Source organism: Cyanistes caeruleus, chromosome 7 (genome assembly GCF_971803275.1).
Source record: "Cyanistes caeruleus chromosome 7, bCyaCae1.hap1.1, whole genome shotgun sequence".
In the NCBI taxonomy this organism is placed as follows: Eukaryota; Metazoa; Chordata; class Aves; order Passeriformes; family Paridae; genus Cyanistes; species Cyanistes caeruleus.
The window spans coordinates 38,823,385-38,834,058 of NC_141707.1; the positions used below are offsets into that span (position 1 = coordinate 38,823,385).

Genomic DNA, 10,674 nt, shown 5'->3' on the forward strand with positions numbered 1-10,674 from the left:
TTCCAGTCAATACTCCCTGTATTTTGGTGTGTCTGAGCTTTCATGTTTCTTGATGCAAAATGTCCTTTGGGGATCCAGTTCCTTCACTTTTATATTTATTTTTATTTTGCATTAAAAATGAACAGAGTAAGAAGGTAACTCTCTTGGACCTGGTGAGAACTTGCAGAGATTAATTTTCTAAGCATAAATCATCTGTCTGTGACAATGAGGTGACACCTTAAAGTTACAAAGCCTAAGACAAGTCATTAATTAATTTTCTTGGCCCCCACAACAGAAAACAAAATTCTAACTGACAGAAAGCTGAGGCCCAGAGTCAGAAGCTGATGGATTTAACAACCAAAAATAATAATCTGGAAGTCGAAGGAAGACTTGAGTGTTTTACTGGTCCTTCCAACACTTGGAAACCCCCACTATGAATGAAAAATCAAGGATATGAACTGACAAGAACCAGCCCTGTCCTTCCATCACCTTCTTTCAGCAGAAAGTTCACCAAGTAAACTCTGAATTGCAAAAGATAATTCTCAAATCCAAGCAACCAGGACAGGTGGTACAGAAAAAAGGATGCAAAAGAAACCATTACAATATATAAGATTTTAATCTCTTATTTATGATACTTCCATAAAGTTTATTATAAGTCATTATATACATCTCCAAGTATCTCATCACAAAATGACATTTACAATGTAACCATAGCAAAATAATTCTGCACAGAACAATTTGCAAAATATCACATCAAAGGTAATGTGGGAGTACAACATAATTGTAGCAATTTCACCATATTAATACTATACTGCTCATACTTCGGGCCCCCAAGCAAAATAACTTTACAGACAGAATAGGTAGGCAAAAATACTTATCTCTGTTTATATCCTTTTATCTCAGATCTGCACGGAGCAGAGGGTGAAATATATAAAATATATTCAACATGACTAATAGGTCACACTACTTCTTCCAGTAAAATCCAGGGATTTTTTTGGCACAGAATTACATAAGTGGTCCGAATCCTGCTGTACATCAAAAAAATCAACTCATCTGTTAAAAAAAAAAAATAAAAATCCTAAACACAAATATGTCTAAAAGCACCATTGGGGGAAAAAAAAAATTATTACTGAAATGTCTCCTATTCTGTCCTAACAAATCCTCCAGCCCCATAAGAGAGACTGAAAGCAGCCCTGAAAATAATTTATTTAATGACGGGATGAAAAAAGAGAGCGAGGGGAAGATAAAAATAGCTCCGGACCAAATTTGCGCGAAGCGAAACATGAAAGTTTTCTCGGAGACTCGCGGAGCTTTCGGAGTTGGGCTGTTGCAGGGACATTCATCTAACCAAATATGAGGCCCTATGGGAACTCTGAGGAGATTAAAAAGAAATAATGAAGGCATAATTGTGGGTTAGCTGGGAATAGTTCTTTCTCCTCCTCAGCATATGGAGAAGTGTGTCAGTCAGATGGTGCACACTGGAAGGTATAATACCTAAGGGGTTTGAGCGGCTGATGCTTCTTTATCTCTTTGTTTTGCTTTCAAATTTCTTTTTTCATCTGTTATTTTAAGAGATACCAGGGCTCGAGGTATTCTCTGTGGGTTTGTCTCGCTTTTTTCTCTTTATTTTTTTTTTTTTTTGTGTCTTCCTCAGGGTGGGAAATTGGAGAGCCACATTCATTTATGCATTGAAAATTGTTTTCTATCCTTGCAGGTGGAGCATACCTGCTTAAACTGAACAGAATTATAAAGCTGAGTATCTACAACAGCTTTTTAAAGGAATTTTTAAAAGGACTTCTTAAAAAAAACCAAAACAAACCCTGCAGACCAGCACTCTTGATTTTTGCTCTTTCATTTGCTTTAACATCTATTAGTTCTACAGGATTTGCTGGACATAAATTGCTCCTACTTGATTTAAACTCTTTCAAAACTATTCTTTCCCACCTGACAAAACAGCTCCATCCGAGAACATGGATGGAGAGATTAAACTGATTTTAACACCATCAAAACCCAACCTTAATATTCATGCAGGCATCACTGGCAGCAGCTTGTCTTCAAACGAACTCAGATTACAGCACTGAACGTATGCACCCTGTCACAGGTGTGTGCCAGGTGAAAACCATAAAAGCATGAAAATGCAGATTAAATTTAGGCCTGCACGTGTTTGGTTAAGCTCAGCCCAGTTAAACCAACCTGCTGAAAACCAGGCACCAGGGCCTACCTATCACCTTTTTCACTCTCAGCATTGAAACACCCCTGTCTGTGAAACCCTCAGCTAATGTAAAAGACAGGTTTAAGTCCCAAAGCAAAGGCAGAAACATGAAGCAGAGTGACACATCTTAAGGCAAATTGGTTTGGAGCTCCTTTGTGTCCCCTTCTGTTCCTCTCCTTTCTCCACAGGGATGGAAGCCGGCTGCTCCTGCTCTGAGGAGACAGAGCCACAACACCTCCTCACGTCAGCCAGCATCTCATCCTGCCCCTGCTGCTGGAACCCAGCAGCTCCTCAGCCCCAGGGACAAGAATCTGCATTTTGGAGAGGTTTTTAGCCCTCTCCCCACACCAATGATCAAAAACCTCTCCCTCAGTTTCCCCACCTTGAGAACGTGGCTGTCATTAACAAATACAAGTGCCGAAAGTAGAGCCAACACAACAGATTTTCTAGGTTTAAAAAGACCAAGTAAAGGAAATAACCCACCCCTTAAACCCAGAATACGTCAAGGGTAAGTGAGCTCTTGATATTTCAGGTTGTAGGGTCCGCCTCAAGTCGGGCTGAATTCGATGTAAAAACAGGTCACCACCTCCAAATGACTTCCCCAAACCCCAGGAGAAATAATTCACCAGCTCGTCACCACCTCGCTGCCACTTCGATAACGGCTGAGAGAAAGAAAGAACACTTGCAGAAAATCCAACCACGTACAGAAAAGCTTTAGGTTGAGAATGCTTACGTGACTTTTGAAGGGAGTCCCATGTATGAGTGCACAACAAATTTTGCAGAGCTTGGAGGAAGAAGCTCAGGGAGTTGTAGGGATTGAGGTGGTGGATGGGGCATGGATTTAGAGAGATTTGGGGGTAAATTCATTGGCAGACACATAACTGGCTCCTTTTGTGGACACAGCCATGGGGTGAGGCTACAGAGCACATGGAATTCACCCAGTTTGGAAGGAATGGGGTTTAATCTTGCCCAGGGCTTGGAGGCTGATATTTGACCCCTCCCCTTTCACGTTGAACAGGCAATTTAGCCCAAATCATAACACAGGCCATCGTTAGCAAAGCTTCCAAAAATATATTTGAGCCCACTTATGAAAATTAAGCAGAGCAACAAAATTATTAATAATTGCTAGGAAAAAAAAAAAAGGCAGGAAGTAGTGGAGATTAAAAGAAGATGATGTATTAGACTGGAAAGAGCGAGTCTCCAGAAATTATCCTCATTTTTTTTTAAGTTGAAATGGGTGAAAGTATTTTACAAAAGTTGTTTTTAATGAGACATTTTCTCTACATCATATCAGGACAGAACTGTGAACTTTTTTTAATGGAATTACTTGACAAACTGATCAGTGCCATATCACTGCCTCCAGACACAGTTCCTTTAATGATGTCCAAACTACTTAACTATTAAAATGAAATTGTGAGCCAGCACAGTAGGAAGTAGATTGAGCAAGCTGAAGATCAAAGAAGATACCATCACAGTGGCCTTTGTGTGCTCACTGTAGGTTTGCTCCAACTGAAGGGTAAAGTAGTGGTGAATTGAATTAGATTGGGTTGGTTCTGTACCAGAGCACTGAAGGCAACATAAAAGAAGGGTCAAATAAAATAGCACAAGCCCACCTTACCCTGGGCAAGATTAAAACTCAGTCTGGAATGCCAGCAGCCATCTTATCACTTTGTCTAAACAGCACTGCTGTGCTGGCAACACAAAAACCTCAGCAATTTATTTATTTATTGTATTGTTCTGTACTTCCTATGCACACACTTCACTCTCAGGTAGATGGATCACAGAATCACAGCTTAATTTGGGTGGGAAGGGACCTGAAAGCTCATCTAGAGCAAGGACACCTTCCACTATCCCAGGTTGCTCCAAGCCCTGTCCAACCTGGCCTTGGACACTTCCAGGGATGGGGTTTAATGTCTACCATGAGATATTCCTTAAAGAAAAGTTAATTAAAGAAAAAGATGCTACAAGATTTCCTCATTTCCAAAATAAATGTGGAAAGAAGTTCATGAAGTAGATGCTGAGCTACAGATTTTTCACAGACACTTAGATGCCGAAAAGGAAGTGGAAAGGATAAAGTTCTTCCCCCTGCTCCCATCCCCTCCTGACCTTCACAGCACAGATTTTTGGTACAGAATAAAGGTAAATAAATGCATTAAGAAACTGACTCTTCTGGAAACATTAGAGATGCTGTGAGCACTGCTCCTCTCTGAAGAGCTTGGCTCACCTGGTACTGGCAGTGAGATTAAATCACATGAAGTGCACAGCATCTCTACACAGCCCCGATTTGGGGGAAGGCAAGCACAAAACGGAATCCAATGGGCAACAACACAAGAAACCCACAACTTCTCATTAAGAAGACCTTGATTTAAGGTCTTTGTGCTTGCACTGCATAAGACTACACCAAAGCCCCTTATTTCTTATTCCAGGTTTTCACTATTTTGCTTCGAACTTGCACTCTTTAGCACTATTTTCAGCTTTAGTCTCTTTTTTTTTAACAATCCCAGGCTGAAAGAATGAGTAGCCTGCAGGAGAGACTGTCAACATCTCAAGACAAAAGTGATTTTTTATTTACCTTTGCACTTTATGCCACTCCTTCTCCAGGAGCAGTACGGACATGCAAGCACACGGAGCTCCTGCTGCAATTTTAAAATTTATTTAAATGAAACGTAAATAAATTTTAAATATTAGCAAGGAGCTACAGGTGCTCGGGGAGAAGTTATTTGTATTTTATGGGATTCATTTTCTGCACAGTATGTGGAGAGAATTAGCCACAAAACTTTGTTATTACCCAGAGAAGTTGCCTTTTTAATTCTCCTCTGTTGTTTAGAAGATTTACCCCTCTGTGCTGTTCCCATGTTTAAAATATCAGAGTTTGAGTTTGGGCAGGGGAACAGGGAAGGGAGGGGAGTTTTGGGCTGGTTTGGGTGTTTTAGAGGTATCCAGGGGGTGTTCCAGGGGTTTTGAGGGTTCCTTCATCCCTGCCAGGATCCCACCTTGCAGGTGGTGAGCCTGGGCAGGTCCTTTCAGCCTAAATACATTCCTACTGAGTATTTGGGCTAAATTCAATGGAAAAATCCTCCTTCTGAATTAAATTAGACTGAAACAATCTTCTGTTTGACACCATCCCTCCATCAAAATTAAAAACACTGCCACAAAGAACTTGCCACAAGAAGAGAGAAATTTGTGTAAGACATAATAAGTAAAGAGAAATTACTGATGCATGAACTATTAATTCTCCTTAAAAGAAGAAAACAGCAAATCAATCCCTGAAACAGAGCAGTCAAAGACCAAAACCTGACCATGAGCTCTCTCCTTGTGTGACTTTCCTAATTTTTTTTTGGTCTGGGGTATTTAATTTTGGCATTTTGCTTCTCCAAAGCTGAGGGGAACAGCTCATTTTGAAGCCCTGATGAATCACTTGGTTAGATGTCCAATAACAACTGTGATCTGAGATAATACAACTTGTGCATCAAGGAATCCTTGGATCTTCAGTGGAGGAACAGAGCCCCAAGGCACACACAATTGCTCTAAAGTTTCTGTGTTCTCATCCACTCCATAATTACACATGGAGAATTTTAATTTGCATTTTTGCAGAAATTAAGAAAAGAAAAAAAATGGCATCACACCACATTTTTGTTCTCCCTCACAAATGTCACAAGCTTTATGTCACATCATGACTTAAAATTGTTTCATTAACAAGGATTAATTAAACACCAGGTTGAATGGAAAAATGGGCTACATCCTAAGTTTCAGAATTACAGGAAGAAATCAAGGAGCAGATTTGGGTGTCATCCTCTAAAGTAGAAAACCCTACAGCTTTAAACTCAAAGAACTGAAATTTGACTAGTATTGGATTCCACCTGCTAAAATTCCAGCAATTCCAGTCCCAGGGATATTTCCACTCCCCTCTGAAGTTTATTATCTTTTTTCCCCTAATTCTATAATGCTGCATACATTCTGTATATATTCTCTTAAAGTTTAAATCTTATATTCTCTTAAAGTTTAAATCTTACTTTTCCACATAATTCTTGATCCAGAATTCTTTGGTTTTATGGCAATGCAAGAAGGGGAAAAAAAAAAAAGAAAAAATATGCTGAATTCAGACTAACTTTTCATGTGCCTTTTGGTATTTATAGATATAAATGAACAGTGGTATTTCTCTGGTTTAAATTAATTTTGGCAGCCCTGTCACTAAGTCCAGATATTTTCTATAGCACAAGATGGAGAAACAAAGAGGAAGCAAAATCTAATATTAAACTGGAAAATAAAAATATGAGATTCCACTCCCTAACCTGTTCCCTGTGATTTCTCCATCATACAGGTGATGTGTGGAGGCTTTTTGATGAGATGGGAATGTTTGGACCTTGCAGAGTATTAAAAATATTATCTCAGCTCAAGACATCTCAGTAGTCATCACAACAACATAAATAAAATATTAATCATGCTGATAATAAGATTTTAACTGCTATTAAAATCCAGGTAATTTGCCAATGGTAAAAAATATTCAGGAGGTACTTCAGTCTACATGGGGAAAGGGAACTGAAAGAAAAAAAACCCAAACCCTGTTCAATTTTAATTTATGTTCACTGGAGTTGTGGCACAATGGTATTTCCATTTTAAACTCCTTCAGCATAAGCATCTGAAAAAAGTGTCCTCACCAGACACAAAACATTTCCCCTTCCCAACTCTTTCATTCTATTTATTAACACCTCAAATCAAAGCCCAAAGATAACATTTGCCAAAATCCTTAATTTCATAAAAGCAGAGCTGTGTTTTCACTCCAAACACCAGGTTAAAGGAGATCTCATGTTCCCATTTTCTCATACCAATTCCAGAAATAAATTCTTTGCAGGCCAATCCACCCTGAATTCCTTCTCAACAGACACCTTCCAAGAGAGAAACACTTCAGTCTGGAATTACTCAGATAACCTTGAAAACCCTTTTGTATGAAGATGAGGTGAAGAGCAGCGTGCAAAACCAAGGGAGAAGAGTACACATACCTTTGTGGGTATTTTAAAAAAAAAACACCCTTAATTTATATTAAAAGAAAAACTGAAATGCAGCTTTTGAAACAAAACAGAGCTCTCAAGAAATAAACCAGATAATAAAAATTATGAGAGCACCTCATTATTTCTCTCCTTTTCCTGAGTAAAGCCACATTCCCCACGTTTATCCAAAGCCACCCCTTAGCACGAGACTTACCAAGGACATCAGGACATGTCCCTGCAGAGGAGCCTGGCGTGGGGACACATCTGGAGAGCAGCAAGGCCACCACAGCCCCAGCCAGGAGAATTTAAGGATTCCTGAGCCTGGATTTTCAATTACCAAAACCACCTGAAGGCAAAACATTAATGAGTTATCTTAAATAAAGCAAGGAGGAGTTAAAGGCTCCTTTTCCTTGTGAAACTTCTCAATCTCTCTTTTAAGGAGAAAATCCTGGGAAAACTTTTTTCCCCCACCTGTATATCAGCTGCTATTTAAGTTCCCTGCGTGGCTGAAACACCTTGATCAGCCTCACCTGACCAATTTCCTCCATCCTCAGCAGCTGAGGGAAAGCAAAACAACCTGGGAAAAGCCACTTGTCCTACCTAAACTTCAGGGCAGGAATTTAGGGCTCTTGTTTCCTGGAAAGTGCTGTGTGGGATGTTGCTCGAGCCCAGGTCAGGGTTTTAATCCTCCACCCTCTCTGTCTGGCACACAAACTGCACGTGGTCACATCTTATTGTTTCAAGGATAAAGATTGTTCAAGGCATCTGACACTACATTTAAATTATTCATCCACAGGTATTATTTATTCATCAGCTCTTGAGTTATCTTGCTTTGCTGAAGTACCTGGTTTTTATTGCTCACAGGGAAAAAAAAACCCAAAAAAATCAAGAAACAAACAAAACATATCATTTTCTTTGTTTTAATTGAGGTTTTGTGACTTTTTCAAGCAGCTGATTGGGTGGCACTGATAACCCCCTGTGCTGGGTGTTGCCAAGTTTTAATAAGTCATTCCTGACTGCAGGTATTGCAAGGTGCTGCCCAGCTCTGCACTGGATTTTCAGTGACCTGGTCAAGCTCTGAATTTCTGGGGGACAATAAGGGACTGGGGAGACTCTCCTGAAGGCCACAGTTATCTCTGGTGTTGTGCATGAGGGGTCTGATATTTGGGAATGTGAGGGATACACCCAAACTGCCACCAGAGTACCAATAATTGAAAATCTTTCGTGTGGAAGTGCAGCATGGAGCAGCCTCAGCCCCTTGGTTGTTTCTGTATAAAGCAAATACTAAATATCTTTTATATATTTTTTTTTTTTTCCTCTGGGCACAGCCAGCCAGCAAAACCTGGGCTGAAAGAGCCATAAAGGTGTGTTTGGGAGTGCAAAAAGCTGGGAAAAGACAAAACTTCACCAGTTTTGAGTCTCATGCTGTGGAATAAAAGTGTATTTCTGGACCTACAGTTGTTTTATTATGGTTTCTCCACTCTGTGATTGCACATCACTCCTGATATTTAAAATGGTGACTCCCCCAGCCATGAATGGAAATATTTCTGACCACAACTGCCACGAGGTGAAAATGGCAATCACATGTTTGTTTGTGTTTGAAGTGGAAGCACAGAAGGACATCCCCAAAATTTCTTTAAAACGAAAAACCATTGACATTTTCACGATGAACATAGAATCTCTTGGGTTGGAAAAGTCCTCCAAGACTTTCAAACCCAACCCCCAGCACTGCCAAGGCCACCACTAATCCATGTCCCCAAGTGCCACAAGAAGGCTTCCCTGGTCACCTCTTTTTAATTTGACAACCCTTCCAGTAAAGATTTTTTTCTTGTATCTGATATAAAACTCCTTAAAACACTTCCAGGAGTGCAGAGTTAAAACTGAGGCTTTCCTATTTATGAAGGCAATACTTAAGGTCTGATACCTTCCTGCAGTGAAACCCCCAATACTCCAAAATCTATATAAAAGTTAAACTAAAACAGAAATATCCCCACCTTCCAATTTTGCAGACAACACACTAACAAAGCTCCTGCTCACCACGGTGTGTTTTTGCACCTTATGACTTCACAGTAATGTTTTCAAACATCAAAAAAAAAAGGTCTGCAAGACTTAACTCACCAGTTCAGACATTTCCCTTGCAGTTAAAAGTTGGCTTGAGACGAAGGCTTCAGTCTGGGAACAATCTTTACCCACTTGAAGGGGGAAAAATCCCAACATCTTACTCCTAGGCACTGTTGTTAGGGTGGTATAAATTGCATTTTATCAGTTTCAGCTGTTTTTTTTTTTTCCTGGCCTGTACATAAAAATCTGTTTTAAGCTGAAGTCCTTCAAGGTTTACCAACCAAATTTTGCTATCAGTTACACATGCAGCCCTATTAATGCTAATGAGCTGCTTGAATTTAAGCAAGGGTAGAATTTGATCTTTCCCCTATTATGTTGTAGGCTGTCTAGGTGTTTGTCTGCTTTAACTTAAAATCTGTTTAGCTATTTCTTCTCTATAATGAGGAATCCTTGTAAAACCAGATCTGAAAATGCCAAAGGTAACAACACCACCAGGTCAGGACTGCATTTCCTCTCTGCCAATGACCACTGCTGGGTGTTTCCTACAGAGAACCCAAAGCCTTGAAATGAGCTATTATAGAATAGTTTGCCTAGAGAAAAATATTCCTGACCCGCCTCTCTCCTGGCTCGTGCTCTGAACCAAGAGTTTCCCACTCTCTACAGACTTTTTAAAACCAGGTTCCTATAATCAGATCTGTGAATGGCAGTCCAATTTTGCAGCTACAGAGGGGCCTGGGCAGTGTGTGCACAACAGCTTCCATTAATGCCCAATTACTCCATGTATTTACAAACCATTTACTTTGTTCAGGATGCAATTCATTCTGCAGTGGTTCCAAAGCAGAGCCTCCTCTTTGGATCAGCTCACATTACAAGCCTGGCCACAGGTTTTTAATAATTTCTAATTTAAGAAAAATTAACGCTTAATTACAATGAGTTTGAACCCGAGAAGAGTTGCAGCAATTAGACCTTTTCTCATTTCCCCTCCTGCCTGTCTCTGCCCTTCTTTCACCCACAGGCTGCCAAAAGAGCATCAAAACCAAAAAATCCAGTGTTTTGACTTCAAGAACTGTGGCTGGTTTTAACTTTGCACCCTGATATTTGTAACAATGCAGCATTTGTTTGTCACTTCTTTTCCAAACCTTTCCTTATTCAGTTCACAGCAAACACTTCCTCTGTGCATTAAGATGAAAGAAAAAAGATTAAATAGAAAGAATTACCTGTGTCATTTTATAATCTGTATAATTGTACACTAATTTATGTATTGTATATAACTGTATGTGTTACCTTGGATAACTATCAGCCTCAGTGCACGAGCTGGAGAGTATATAAGAAAAGAAAGATAATTCATCACCTCTATCACAGATTCTGGTGGAATGATTCCCTAACCCAAACTATTCCCAGGGAGCTGTTATTTCTGAGTCCCTGATGTTCTGG

The 10,674-nt window shown here is 39.8% G+C and overlaps 1 long non-coding RNA gene across 1 annotated transcript; it reads right to left on the reverse strand.

Moving 5' to 3' along the window:
* Window positions 1–576: 576 nt before the first annotated feature.
* Window positions 577–9,412, reverse strand: LOC147652324 (uncharacterized). The gene is made up of 3 exons (XR_015289172.1): window positions 9,298–9,412; window positions 7,394–7,525; window positions 577–1,032 (listed from the first exon to the last, which is right to left on the reverse strand). It is a non-coding gene; the product is annotated as an uncharacterized LOC147652324 (long non-coding RNA).
* Between the last annotated feature and the right edge of the window lie 1,262 nt (window positions 9,413–10,674).